This window comes from Suricata suricatta, chromosome 3 (assembly GCF_006229205.1).
Source record: "Suricata suricatta isolate VVHF042 chromosome 3, meerkat_22Aug2017_6uvM2_HiC, whole genome shotgun sequence".
Classification (NCBI taxonomy): Eukaryota; Metazoa; Chordata; class Mammalia; order Carnivora; family Herpestidae; genus Suricata; species Suricata suricatta.
The window spans coordinates 107276861-107292100 of NC_043702.1; the positions used below are offsets into that span (position 1 = coordinate 107276861).

The 15240-nt window shown below is 40.0% G+C and overlaps 1 long non-coding RNA gene across 1 annotated transcript in view; it reads left to right on the plus strand.

The window, feature by feature from the left end:
* Positions 1 to 15240, plus strand: part of LOC115286582 — a 67459-nt gene that overhangs the window by 7790 nt on the left and 44429 nt on the right. Inside the window, exon 2 of the long non-coding RNA XR_003906149.1 lies at positions 8097 to 8247. This is a non-coding gene — a long non-coding RNA (uncharacterized LOC115286582). The remainder of the gene's footprint in view (positions 1 to 8096; positions 8248 to 15240) is intronic.

Sequence of the window (15240 nt, forward strand, 5' to 3'; positions counted from 1 at the left end):
GGGGGAACAGAGGAGGGAGAGAGAGTTGGGGAGAGAGAGGGATGCAGAACTTGAGAGACTATTGAAAGCTGAGAATGAACTGAGGGTTGGGGGGGAGGGGGGAGGGGGGAAGACAGGTGGTGGTGATGGTGGAGGGCACTTGAGGGGAAGAGCACTGGGTGTTGTATGGAAAACAATTTGACAATAAAATATTATGGAAGGAGAAAAAAAATAAAGTAAAATACAAAATGAAAAAAAAAAGATAGATAGATGAAAGCTAGCTAGCTAGCTAGCTAGCTAGCTAGATATTTTTTAAGAAAATTTACTCACACAATTACAGAAGCTGGAAAACTCAAAATCTGCAGGTAGGTTGGAAACTCAGGGTGAAGATGAAACAGTTATGGAAAAGGATGGTGATAATGATTTCACAACAATGTGGATGCCTTTAATGCCACACAGTTAATTGTTTGACTTGTGTCTGAAGACAGTCTGCTGTCAGATTCTCCTGTTTCTCAGGATAGGTCAGCCATTTCTGTAAGACCTTCAACAGGTTGGATGAGGCCCACCCATACTATAAGAGCAATCTACTAAGGCAAAATCTACTGATTTAAATGTTTACATCATTTAAATAGTGTCTTCTCAGAAACAAACATATGGATACTATAACCTATCCAAGTTGACACAAAATTTACCATCACAAGTATTGATATACACTATAACTTGGATAAATTTTAAAAACATTATGATAAATACAAGAAATACAAAATATGATAAATAAAAGAAACCAGATACAAAGGTCACATATTGTGTGATTCCATTTTTAAGAATGCCAAGATTAGGCAAATTCAAAAGATAGAAAACAGATTAACGTTCATCAGTAGAATAAGGACTGATGTCAATAGACACAGAGTTTCCTTTTAAGACAAAATATTCTATAAATAGGTAGCAGTAATGATTGCACAACATTGGAATGCACTAGATACCACTGAATTACACACTTTACAGTTTAAATTTCTCAAAAGTTTTAAAATATCTCAAAAAGAGATACCACTTCACAACCATTAGAATTACTGTTATAAAGTAACAAACAAACAAAAAAACAGGAAATAAAACATGTTGGTAAGGATGTGGAACCTCTGTGCATTGTTAGTCAGAAATTAAATGGTGTAGCCATTGTGAAAAATGGTAGGTAATTCCTCAAAATATTAAACCTAGAATTACCATATCATCCAGCAATTCCAATTTTGCATATATAAAAGCGAGAACTCAAACAGGTATTTGTACACCTATTTTCATAGAAGTATTATTTATAACAGCAAAAAAAGGAGGGAACACAAGTGTCCATTGATGGCAGAATGGATAAAAAAATTATTATATATATATATATTTCATCATATACATATTCATGGAGACATAAGTAAAATGGTGGTTGCCAAGGGTTAGAGCAAGGGAGAAATGAAGAGTAATAGGTGTTTTATGGTATAGAGCTTGACTACCTTAGGTATCTAATATAAGTGAAATGATACAATATTCCTTATGACTGACTTATTTTACTGAGCATAATGCTGTCAGGGTTCACCCATGATGATGGCTGTTCAATAATGTGAATGCATTTGATGCCACAAAACTATACACTTAAAACTGGTTAAAATGGAAAATGTATCTTATGTGTATTTTATCACAGGTAGATGTTTTTAGAATGGTGAATTTTTTATTATGTGCATTTCACTCCTTCCTCCCCACAAAAAATGTGACATAGCAGGATATTGTTGAACAATATTTACATGTGAGAAGTGGAAAAACTCAGATAATTAAGCACCATACTGATATTTAAATGACTTAATGTCTAAGCTCTGACTCTGCTAATAGACATAGTCAAGCACAATCTCACAGATTCAGCAGCATCCTTTGTAAAAAGCTGATAGTATCTATGTGTGCATCCTAGATTTGGCACATGGAGATACTCATAATAAAAGGCAGTTGTTGCTGCTTATTGTTATCCTCACCACTTTCTGGTGGTACTGTCATTATGTCAATTCATTTGGATTATAGAGTATATCATATGACTATATGATGACACATCCCATAGTAGTTAATTGACTTATTAAGGAAACATTTTCTGACTGCCTATTCTCTACCACACATGATGAGTAGAGTCTAGCTTGGGGAAAATAGATACAAAAAAAAATAAATGGCTAGATTGCTGGAATGAGTTAATGTAATATCATGAGGTCAAAATAAAAGGAATCATCATTTTCTTCAGGCACCAGGGATTTCAGAAAAGGGTGATGTTGATGTGGGCTAGGGCTATCAGAGATGCCTTTAAGGAGGAGGGTGAACCTAGACTGTGCCTGGCAGGACATGGAGGAAGCAAACTAGGTTGTAATAAAGTTAGCAACAGCAATGATCTGGAGTTGGGAATGGGCCATGCTGTACCACAAAAGGGTAGGAGCCTGGTGGTGGTGAGTCTTGGAAGAAAGAATGGAGACCTTCAGGTCATGAAGAACTTTGAGGGCCATAATAAGACATTCTTTAGGCAGGACAGAATGATGGGTAATTTGTCAACAGAAGAGAACCCTTAGTAAACCAGGCTAGAAGAAGATCAATATTAAATGCTTCATGATCCAAAGCATTAGACTGTTTATATTTGATCCCCACTCTACCTCCTAATACCTATGTGAGCTTGGGCAAATTCCTTAAACTCTATGTACCTCTCTATATTGATATGTAAATGAAACTAATAAAAACATATGCCTCAAAGGGCTGTTGTGGAGGCTTATTGAGATAATGTATGTAAGCTCTTTGTCCTGTAAATAATAAGTGCTCAATAAATGTTAGCTGTTACTGTTATTGCACACAGGAAAAACTAGAAAGAGGAAATTTTCAAGGCAAAAAAATCAACTAAGACATTATTTCTAAATTCCATTAGAAGAGATCTGTACTTTGATTTTGGGCAGTGGAAAAGACAAAGAACAGAAGGAATACTTCAGTTTTCAGCATAGAGGGACTCAGGACATCATTCCTTCATCTTCTTTTATTTCCCCATCTCTCTATTTTATTGACCACAGCTCTAGTGAATTATTCATATTCCTCTCCATTCTTTGTGTCTTAAAAATAAGTTCTACTGTAAATATGGGTGAGAAAAAGCAGATTACCCAATGAATAGAGCATGGTAACAATTGAGTTTTCATTCTGGCACTACCTGTATGACTTTGGTGAGCTAATGCATCTTCTTAAAGGTCAGGCTTGGATTTTTGATCTATAAAAGTACAAGGTTGGCTTATCTAGCATTTTCCATGTTGCTCTTAGGGGGTGCTAACGGGACTGCCAGAAAAGTGGCCACTGTTCAAATAAGTTTACAAAATATTTGATATTTTCTTCCTAGAGGTTTATTTTTTTCAAATTTTAATGTTTTATTTATTTTTGATACAGAGAGAGACAGAGTATGACAGGGGTAGGGGCAGAGAGAGAAGGAGACACAGAACCAGAAGCAGGCTCCAGGCTCTGAGCTAGCTGTCAGCACAGAGCCCGACATGGGGCTTGAATCTACGAAAGTGATATCTGATCTGAGCCAAAGTTGGAGGCTCAACTGACTGAGCCACCCGGGTGCCCCTCTTTCTAGAGGCTTAAAATGCACAATGGCATGCTAAAACCTCTAGAAATGTGTGCAATACAATGTCTGTGGAATATTATTCATATTAACTTCTCTTGACTTACTTGAATATGGAGCATGCAATCATCCAACAGAGCCATACGACAAGGAGCCATAAGTTAGGAAACTCTGGATGAAGGTGTCTCATGGGCTTCCCAAACCAAGCAAGCCTCAATCTATAATGCAGTAGTACCCACTATGGTTGTAAACAGGTTGCAAGTGCTATAGAGACAGAGAAAATAGCTAATGTAAGAGCCTCTCCCCTTCCTCTTTTACCTCTGCATAATGTTCTTACCAGTGAGGAACAGAGCATATGTAATACTTTAAGAGTTAAAAGGCAAAAGGGGGCCCTGGAAGCAATGTTTAATTGGTGATTTTTGTAAGGGGGGGGGTAAGTCCTTCCCTGCAAATGTCTAATGCATCTTACAGATATTTTCCCCACCATTGACGTTGTTTTGGACAGTTTCAAAATCTAGAAGTCGGGGTGAAAGAGGATCTCTCTAATTTCTTTTCATTTTCCCACGTAATAACACTCCCGAATGAGTTACTCAGCTGCCTCCTCTTCCAGGCTATTGACCTATGAACACTCCTGCAGACTGCCTTTTTTATCCCAGGGAAGAAACTCTGCATAGAGTAGGCACCAGGCAAACAGTGCCTTTCTCGACTAAAGAGATGCCACTGATATTACTTCTCCTTATCTTTAGTCCAAGGGCTTATTTCTTAAAATGAGAAATAGGCATTGAGAGAAGACCTCTCTGAGAAGGTGACAGAAAGCACCCCATTAAATCTGGAGGGTGACAAAAGAAGAAGTGTGACAAAATAAAGGACTATAAGGACCAAGAGAGGTTAGACAAGAAAAGGGCTGCCTATTCTCATTAGGAAATTGAAATGGATTTGTGAGGACTGGCTTTGAGTGAAGAGGTATGTTTTAAAATTAAATATTAAAAGAAAGTGAAAAGGAGAACCCAACAAATATTAATACAATGTTGGATGGATAGATGGGTGGATGGATGGATGGATGGATGGATGCGTGTATGGGTGGGTGGAGAGCGGGTGGATGGAGGATAGATGAAGACTTCATCTGAAACTGATGGACAACTGACTCTCTTCAGGGATGACAAAAAATTTAGGTTAACAGTAAAGTTGTTAGAACTGTCTCTATCAACAATGGAACCCTTAAGCTTATCTGCCATGTCAGAAACATCCACTTCAATAATTATGATATTGAATACACAATATGTTTTTGTTTTGGACATATATATAATCTCATATATTATCTTGTTTTCTTTTCTCTTAAGGATTCTGTGAGCTAAGTATCATATCTTGGGGTTAAGATCTCCTATTCATTGAAATCAATACCAACAATTTTAAGGCATACTTTTATGCATGAATAAGAACAGAAATATCAGGGTTATTATAGTAATATGATAAATCCCAAATTTAGAAATGTTTAAAAGGGGAAGGGAGAGTGTGTTCAAATGAATGCAGTACAGCAGCTTGGGCAATGTGACCACAGCACTTAGCAGGTGTAAGAGAGGTGCAGGTTTTGAGGTTGGGTGTGTTTGACTCTAAAACCTATATTCCTAAACTTGCAGCAGCCAGCTGAACTGCTTCTGCCTGGCCCCACCTGCCCTGACCAGTCTGGTTCTGTGTCCTCTCCGAGGCTTGACCCCTCTCTGGCTCACTGTCCTACCCCTGGCCTTGCACATGGTCTTTGACACCTCCTCCAGGTTTTGTGTTTAGTCTCTTTTCCTTCAAACCATCTCAGAACTAAACCCCATGGCTAGACAACATCTTGGACATGATTAAAATTAAATATACTAGCCAGGTCCCCCGAGACATGGATGAGAAAGTAAAGAGTTTCTGGAAAGTTAGCATTAGATATGAAAAGTACTAAATACTCTCTCATACTTAATTCTCTGTAGGTCTTAAATACAAAAACTAGAAAATTTAAGCTGCCTATAAACAGATTGAGTTTGGACTACCTACGCCTACATTTAACTGTTCCTGTCAGTTAAAAATCCCATCTGTGGGTAGGGCAGAGAAATGGTTTACATAAGATGTCATGTGAATGCTCATGACTCATGCAACAGTTTAGGAGTCTGGCTCAAACACAAACATTTCCCTTCACAGTTATGGATAGTTCCATTATCAATTTTTTTTAGAAAAATAGCTTAAATCTCTTAATGGTTTCAGGCATCTGCAATTTCTTGTCATTCATTATTCTGACAGGTTCAGAATTACCAATAGGAGCCCTAAGATTTGGGACAAACCCATGTCTTCCTCTTTATGTTTTGCATAATTCTATAAACCTCCTTCTTCCTTCCTCATGGACTGAGGAATCTGAATTAAATGCTCAAATATTCAAATCTTCTCCTACCAATTCTAGAAAAATATGGTGAGGTAGTGTAACGTTGGAAAGAAATGTAAGAGACCCTTCCACTAACTGCCTTTGCCACTGGGAGCATATAAAGGGGACTGTTCAAACCCAGGGTTACCACCTATAAAACCAGACCAGTAATTCTTGCCTGGAAAAGCTATTGTCCATATTTAATGGCATAAAGCATATAAGACATCTGGCAAGTGACCAGTGGTTTCACTTACTGGGATTTCATTTCTTCCTTGCGATTTGAACAATAAAATTTTAAGCATGGTTTTTCCAGATTTGTATGAGGCTAGACTTGCATCTCTTCCTTGCAAAATAATTTAGAAATGTGTCATTCCATAGGAAAACAATTTTGGGAATTGTTAAAGTCTGTTATTTGTGGAAATCACTTGAATACTGTATAATGTGATCCAGTCCGTCTTTTTCTTGGAAGTATTTGAGCTAAGATGTGATTTCCCTCCTATCTCAAACCACCACCCTACCTCTGTGCTCTCTTTTCAGTCAAGCGTTGAAGAGAGCTGCTCATACTCTTATCTATAACCTCAGTACTCCTGCTGCATGCCTTTTGCAATCTAGCTCCCACCTTTGCTATGCCTGTGAAGCAGCACCCATTGTGTCATGAGGGAGCTCCTGATTCCCACATTCCATTCTCCCTAATAGACACTGTATCCCTCTCTCTGATGGACTGAACTTCTTGGGTTCCAGAGTGAAACAAGTTTACACAGAGGTCTTTGACAGAATTTTAGGAGAAATTATCATCACTATGCTATGAAGTTGAGCCATGTTTTCTTATTCCAATATTTGTCTCCTATGTACTAGGAAATCTATTAGACATATAGTGCTCATTATCTACATTTCAAAAAATTTAATGTTTGTTTTTGAGAGAAAGTGAGAGAGATACAGTGTGTGAGTAGTGGAAGGGCAAAAAGAGAGGGAGATACAGAATATAAAGCAGGCTGCAGATTCTGAGCTGTCAGCACAGAGCCTGATGTGAGGCTTAAACCCACAAGCCACGAGATCATGACCCGAACCAAAACCAAAAGTCAGTCTAAGCCACCTAGGCACCCTGCATTCATAATCTACATTACTTCTGTCTGTTTTTCACAGCCTTGTTACTGTTGTGGAGACATTATCTCCAGGAGACAAGAAGTGGGCTTCCAGCCTTTGCCCCTTGTTCTGAGAGGTTCCTTCCCACCTCTAATTTGGGAGGAAATGGAGGTGCTATGCATTTCTGATGCTAACTACCTAATGTGAGACCAGATTTCATAGGTTAAAAGCTCAGTCCTCCATGAGACTTCTCTCACCACAGACACTAGCCTCAAACTCACATTTCTGCCCAAATGACTACAAATGTGGGGATCCTACCACTCCTCAGGTTTTATAATATGCTAGAACAGTTCAGAAAGCTCAGGAAAGTAGTCTACTTAAAAATACAGTTTTATTACAATAAAGAGAAGCACAGTGTGAGGTCTGGGAGGATCACAGACACAAAACTTCTCTGTACTTTGTGTGTGTCACCCTCCTGACACCAATACTTTTTATGAATCAGAGAAGCTCACCTGCATCCTGGTATCCAGGATATTTACATGGGCATGACTGATTGCATCACTGGCCACAGTATTAAACTCAATCCCTAGCACTCTGCCTTTCCTCGTAGGGCTGATGGTAGTGGCTCAAAGCCCCAACGCTCCAATCACATGGCTGGTCTTTGGTGTATGGCCACTTTCCATCCTAAAGTATCTAAGGGCCCACCATGAGTCACCACATTAGCATAAACTCAAGTGTCCTGGGATTGAGGGGACCACCACAAATAACAAACACTCCTGTCACTCATGTAATTCTAAAGACTTAGAGGTTACCCCTTAGGAACTAAAGACAGGGCCAGACAAATTTATTATAAAACAGAACATTTCTTTTCTTACCCTGTTCAGTAACTTTATCTCATTTCTTGATGTTCCAAATAGGCTATGATTATTCTGCATGGTGTTTCAAGCCAAATCTAAAAAGAACTTAAACTAACTAAACATTAGATGGGTAGTGATACATTTTTAAAAGCTTTATTTTTCTTGATCCCACAAGGCTGAAAACAACTCAAAGGAATGTTTCTGGAATAGAAATATGCATGTACAACTGAGAACAAAGAAACAAGAAAAGCATGCAGAAATGAAAAAAGTGACAAGGACATGTTGCATTGCCATCCTGGGACACTGCAGATTCTGGAGCATCAGAAGTAAGTGGAAAAGAGGCACCTGGGTGGACCAGTTGGTTAAGCAACTGAATCTTGGTTTTGGCTCAGGTCATGATCTTATGGTTCATGGCTTCGAGCCCCTCATCTCTGACAGCAAAGGGGCCTGCTTGGGATTCTCTCTCTCTCTCCCTTTCTCTCTGCTCCTTCACCTCTCTCTCTCTTTCACTCTCTCTCTCTTTCTCTTTGTCTCTATGTCTCTGTCTCTGTTTGTCTCTCAAAATAAATAAATAAACTTAAAAAGAAGTAAGTGCTGAAGAAGGTCCTGTATTTAACATTTTGAGTCCCATTTTCTCATTTGTAAAAGATGCATGCTACAGGGCTGCTGTGAAGACTGAATTAGATGGTATATACAGGGCCTGGTCATACCAGTATATGAGCAATAATAGCTGTTATTATGACTGTCATCACAACACAGAGGGTACAAATGCAAGTTCTGGCACAAACCACTGGAATAATCCTGGCCTTCTCACTGTGCAGCACCCAAACATGGGCAATTGCTTTAAAATTTGTTTTTGTTTCCTCCTTCGTCAAATGAATTAACACAAAGGACTGTTAAAAAGACCTATGTTGTCCAATATACTTAACACAGTGATACTATAAAGTGAACATTTTTAAAATGTTAGTTATTTTTATTGTTTTCAACTATATTTCCTATATTCGGAGTGTGGAGATGGTTTTAAAACCAAGGGCCTCATCTAAGCAGCCAAGGAATCTTGGGTTTATCTCTCCCTACTCTAAACCCCAGGTTCCAGGCCATTGGAGTAGATGATTTAGAGGATCTTTAAGAGTCTTTCCACTGCCATAAAAGAAAAAAATATTTTGTTAAAGAACAAAAAATATTAATGATACCTGTTCAAGCACAGGAAAGCTGACTTTATTAAAGGGAGGCCATTGTGGTAGGTGCAGGGACCACAACAATGGGGTCTTACAGTTGGGGAGAGAGACTGGGCTCAACCCTGAAAACAGCCTGGGAAAGAGAGGATTTGTAACCTAGGATCAGGATGGAGATCAATGGATAGAAAATTTCTATAAGAAAACATACAGGACAGAGGGAATTCTGGCTAAAGTGACCTAACAGGACTTTTGCTGGAGACAGGCCATTGTGATCAGATCTCACCTGGAGGATAGTGGGCAATGAGGAAACTCATTAGATATCAAAGGTAATCATATATGGGAGGGAGGGTGGAAGATCCTAGTTTAAAACAAATTAGCAGGATTCTTACTAAAGTTTAACAATGCAGAGATAAACATTAAAGTCCAAAAGTCGATGCTGAACTTGAAAAGTTCAGAGGGGCCTGAGCAGAGTGTGGTCAAGGAGAAAATCTTCATTGTTGCTCCTTGGGATTCAGACCTGGAACGTTTTGAGAGCAAGGGGGTCACAGCTGGGTGCCTACCTGGAAGCAAGAATGCTGCGTGGCCCTGTCTCCTCTGGCTGCCGAGCTGGGCCTGGCATTTTCTTGGCTATGTCTGTTAAAGCCTAGAGCTTGGCAGACTTGCCTTTGCCCATCTCTATCTTCTCCCTGCACCCCCCAACCCAACTAAGAAAACAAGACAACAACAAATCAACTGCTGTCTCAGTTCTGCTTCTGTAGAAAATGTTTTTTCAACAGAACCCCCAAGAAGATGCTGTGAGGAGAATAGGACTGGAACAGGAGTTATAACAGGTAAAGGGCATGCATTAAGTTCTTATTATGAAAAAGTACCACTTGAAGACTGGGTTGCTTTTTCATTAAAATTCCCATTTTTTAGTTCTCAGGCCTTTTAGCTTGAGAATTGGCATGCTCAGCCCCCAGGGAGGTAATTAAAGGAAAAAAGGCATTTATTCCATTGAGAGATAGACAGAGGCTCTGGCAGCTCAGCCTTGGATGTTTTCACTGGATCTGAATCCCTCAAGGATGGAAAGCACCAGCTATCTCTGCACTGGGATCCCCTAGCCAGCAGCTTTCTTTATGGAAAGCTTGTGCAATGTGGGGCTCCCACTGCCCCCCTCAGGGGTGGTGCTGGTTGCAGATAATATCAGTAGCTCATACTTCCAAACCAGATCCCTTAGCCACTCATTTAATTCACGCAGGAAATCCACAGGCAGGTGTTCAGGGTTTTACTTAAGCAAGTAAACCGGGATTCCAAAAAGTTAAGTTACCCACTCAAAGTATGTTCATTCTTTTTCCCATTGAATTTTCTTTCCATGGCCTGCACCTCCCCTTCCCCCTCAAGCCCTCCTCTTTCTCCTCTTCTTACCCAATCCCCTTTGCATCCCCCAACCCCTCCTCCTCTTCCTCCTTCTCTCTCTCTCTCTCTCTCTCTCTTTCACACACACACACACACACACACACACACACACACACACTATGGGGCACACCACAAAAAAAATGACCTGCTCAATACTGTTTGCCAAGAATTCAGAAGGGAGGGAGTAACAACATAGGCCATAGGCATTTATTGTCATTGTCTGAGAAAATGACTCCTCTTCCTCATGTATCAAATTTAGGGTCAGAGAATTAGGGTATGTCAAAAGTGGCAATGAGTAAGGGTATGTCTCTTTAGATTTGATACCTGTTCTCCACACAGATGCCTCCTGCCATGACCTTCAGTTCTGTAGGGGTTATACAGAAGACCATTTAGCCACTTAGAACAGGGGCTGATAAAGCTCCACTATCAACCTTGCCAAGAAAATCAGCCCTTTTCCCACTTCCTGCTGCTGTGGAATATATGGCCAATAGTGGAAGACACATTTCTTTTGCCTTACTAATGATTGGGAAAGTGACCACAACATGAGCCCAAGCCGAACAGAGGGAGGTATCACTGACATGACCCCTCACATGTTTAATGGCAGCCTTTGCCTTCTGTAGGTCTTACAGAAAACACAGATCTGGTGATATCTGCAAGTCAGGCTCTCTAAATATGTACACGCTGGGAGCACAGCCCTAGCCCTTGACCCCGTTTTGATATCCTTATGGAGGTTCAGTGCACAAGGCTTTTTAAAGCCCGTGGTGACTTAAAACTTTGTCTTAGAATCATTTAACACATCCCACTACATGAGATGGAGTCTAAATTCCCTCTCCTTGAGGGCCACCTGGGTGGTGACGTCAGTTAAGCTTGAGACTCCTTATCTCAGCTCAGGTCATGATCTCACCATTCATGAGTTTGAGCCCCACTTCGGGTTCTGCACTGATGGTGCAGAGCCTGCTTTGGGTTCTGTCTATCCTCCTCTTTGCCCCTCCACAGCTTGTGCTCTATCTTTTAAAATAAATTAAAAAAAAACACTTAAAAACTTAAATCCCCTCTCCTTGAATGTGGACTGCCTCAGTTATTCATTTCAACTGAGCAGAATTTTATGATCTGGGTGATGAGTGAGTGAGGCTGGGTCACAAGAGGAAGTATACGTTGGCTCTTTCTGCTTCAAAACTTCTCAGGAATTCAGCTGCCAGGCTGCTAAAAAGCCCTTGCCACACAGAGAGGTCATGTGAAGATATTCTACCCAACAGCATCCCACTGAATCCCAGAATTATCTCAGACATGTGAGTCAGTGAGGAAGCCTTTAAGATGACTTCAGCCTAGAAACCTCCTGACTTCACTTGCTTATGAAACCCTTAGAACCATCCACTGTGTCTATCCAATTCCCAGATATTTAGCTTTCCGAGCCACTAAGTTTGGAGTACCATATTAGAAAAAGAGTGTTTGCAGTTCAGGTGGCTGGAAGTTCATGAGGTATGAACTACTTGTGCTATAAGAAAATTGCCTGAATAAATGAAATAATTTAGCTATAATTAAATGTGGTTGATTAGGATTGTTTGAACCCATACGGCCCATTGAGGGAGAATGGATCAGAAAGCTTGTCTGGGACTTAACACTATAACCTCTGGACTGACTTATGCAGCATTATTTCCTTTGGATAAGAAACTCCCCCAGGTCACACTGGGTGCTGTGGGGGAGCCCCACTGCTGGATGTTGGCTGTGTATCTAGAATGGCACTGAGTTTCCTAGCTCAGACTGGAGGAACAGCAGGTGCTGAATGTATTCAGGTGGTGGTCAGAGAAGGAATCTCCTATCTGATGACTTTGTGGTGGTGTCATATTTTTCTTCACTATCCTCTCCACCCCAGACATCTGGTGGATGCACTTCCTACTGCCCAGAGTGCCAGAATGAGATGTGCTCTGTCAGGTCTTCACAGATCAGGGTGGAGGGGAGTCTAGCTCCCCATAGCCCCAGGATCAGAAAATAACATCACACTTCACATTCAGTTGTGGGATCTTCAGAAAGGCCACAGAAATGTGGGGTTTTATGCACTCTGGCCCTTTTGGAGATGTCAGTCTGAGAATGAGCTTTGCTGTCAACCTCTTCTCCCTCTGACTCAGGTATAAGTCTAGAATGGCTGTGTCAGTGTGTGGTTTGTATGCCCAAATGCCCTATTTGACCCTGACCTCTGGTCTCAGGCTAGACTTTGATGCTTCAGTGTACTACACCAGATGGGCTCGACTACCTCCACCTCATGCTTCCCATACTGAGCTCATGACCTCAGGGTCAAAACCTTACTATAGGATGTGAACTTGCCATGTGAGCAAAGGTCCTCTTCTTTGAGGTCAATCCCTACGTGCAGCCTGAATGGACAACGTTCCTCTTCTCCCTTTGATCCTGACACTTCTGTCATGCCATATTTTATTGATTCTAATATGTACATTTTCCCCACATGTAACATCTCTGAAATAGAGAGGACTTTGCAATTAACACCTTCTCAAATCACCTTTTCTTTCAGAGTGATACACATAATGATTTTATTATTAATAACACCTTAGATTTGATGACATAGGCTACCAAAAGATCAAATTACCCAAGGTGGGAGAGGTTTAGACTTGAGGCAGGAGTTCTAAACCTTGAGTCTGCGTCAGAATCACTTAGATGGCTTGTGAAAACAGACACTGCATGCTACAGTTCCCCTGGGTCTAGGGAGGGGGCTGAGAATGTCATGTCCATTTCTAACATTCCAAAGTGCTTCTGATGATGATCTGGGAACCACATTCAGAACCACTGGCTTAAAGCATCTCTGCTCTCTGCCCACTCCCCGCCCCCCCATATCAACCTCTTACCCCAGTGTTGTGTTTGAGAGAGATCGAGTGCCTCTGCCTCCCCCCACCCCATGCTTTCTGCCTCATGGAAGACTACAGCTAGGTTAATTTTATTTTATCTTCAATCATTTCTTGCCTGGAATGAGCAACATCCTCAGCTCCTCGTTACCCTCATGACTTTTCAGTATTCCATGTTTCCATTTACTCCTTTGATAGAGTAATAACTACAGATTTTTCAATTATATTCCTAACTTCCAGAATGCTTCAGGATCTCTTATATGCACTGTTCCCTTCACTAGAAGGGAGAGACACTGAGAATATGATGACATACTACCAGTAGACCCTCAAGATGCAAGGAAACAAGATGGTGGAGATATGGAGAAGCCACACCTCTCCCATATTTTCAGTGACAGTGTATAATGGAATAGCCACTTTATATTTTTTTTTAAAGGAGACACAGTGACTTCTCATAGAGTTAAATATTACCTACTCAACTCAGCAGTTCTGATTCTGGTAGGGTTACCAGATACAGTACAGGGTGCTGAGTTAATTTTGAATTTCAGGGGAAATAAGTTGTTTTATTTTTGTTTTGGTTTTGGTATAAGAATGTTCTGGTAAAATGTTGCATGAGCATATTCTTATATTAAAAAGTATTATTGTTTATCTGAAATTCAAATATAACAGTTCTGTATTTTTATTTGCTATATCTGGAAACCCTAATTTTATCCAGGGAAAATAAAAACATGCCCCCCCAACACACAAAACAGGCTTCATTCAAAAGCTTTCATGTTAACGTTATTCAAAATAGCATAAAAATGAAATAGCACAGATATCTATGAACATAAATGTGGATAAACAAAATGGTATATTCATATAGTGAAATACTACTCAAATAAAAAGGAACTGATAGATGCAACAATATGAAGTATTCTCAAAAACAGGGTGCTGAATAAAATGTTCAGGGTTTTATTTTTGTCAGGACAAAGAATGTTTTCCTTCTGTGAGAATGAGGTGAAGAAGGGCTGTGAAGGGCAGGAGGGTGGGGTAATGTTCTATATCTTAAAGAAGACTTGCATTACAGGGCTGTATGCATTTGCAAAGGCTCATGGAACAGTATCCTTAATGTCCCTGCATTCCACTCTGCATAAATTTAAGCTATGAAAAGAGAGCCACAAACAAATATACAGCCATTGTTAGTGATAAACACACTGAACATTTTGGGATGAGCTATCAAGATATCTGATCTTTGAAAATAATTTTAAAAAATGAGATGGTTTAATGAATGGATAGATGGAAAGAAATTGGTTAAAATCAATAAAGCAAAATGTTGATTGTGGAATTAGGTGATGAGTACCCAGGTGTTCACTGTAAAATTCTTTCTACTTTTCTAGATGAAAATTTTTGTGATGTTGGACAATGAGGTAGGAGAGCACAACCTTGGCATGTTTCTTTATTTTTATTTATTTATTCATTCTTTTATTTTAATATTTATTTCTGAGAGAGAGAGAGAGCATGCACAAGCAGAGGAAGGACAGAGAGAGAAGGACAATAGAGTTTTCAAAGCAGGCTCTGTGCATGGTGTAAGAGATTGGTCTAGTTTCATTCGTCTACATGTTGCTGTCCAGTTTCCCCAGCACCACCTGCTAAAGAGGCAGTCGTTTTTCCATTGGATACTCTTTCCTGCTTTGTCAAAAATTAATTGACCATACATTTGTGGGCCTAGCTCTGGATTCTCTATTCTATTCCATTGGTCTATGTGTCTGTTTTTATGCCAATACCATACTGTCTTGATGATGACAGCTTTCTGGTAGAGGCTAAAGTCTGGGATTGTGATGCCTCCCGTTTTGGTTTTCTTCTTCAATATAACTTTGGCTAAACAGGGTCTTTTGTGGTTCCATATGAATTTGAGGAT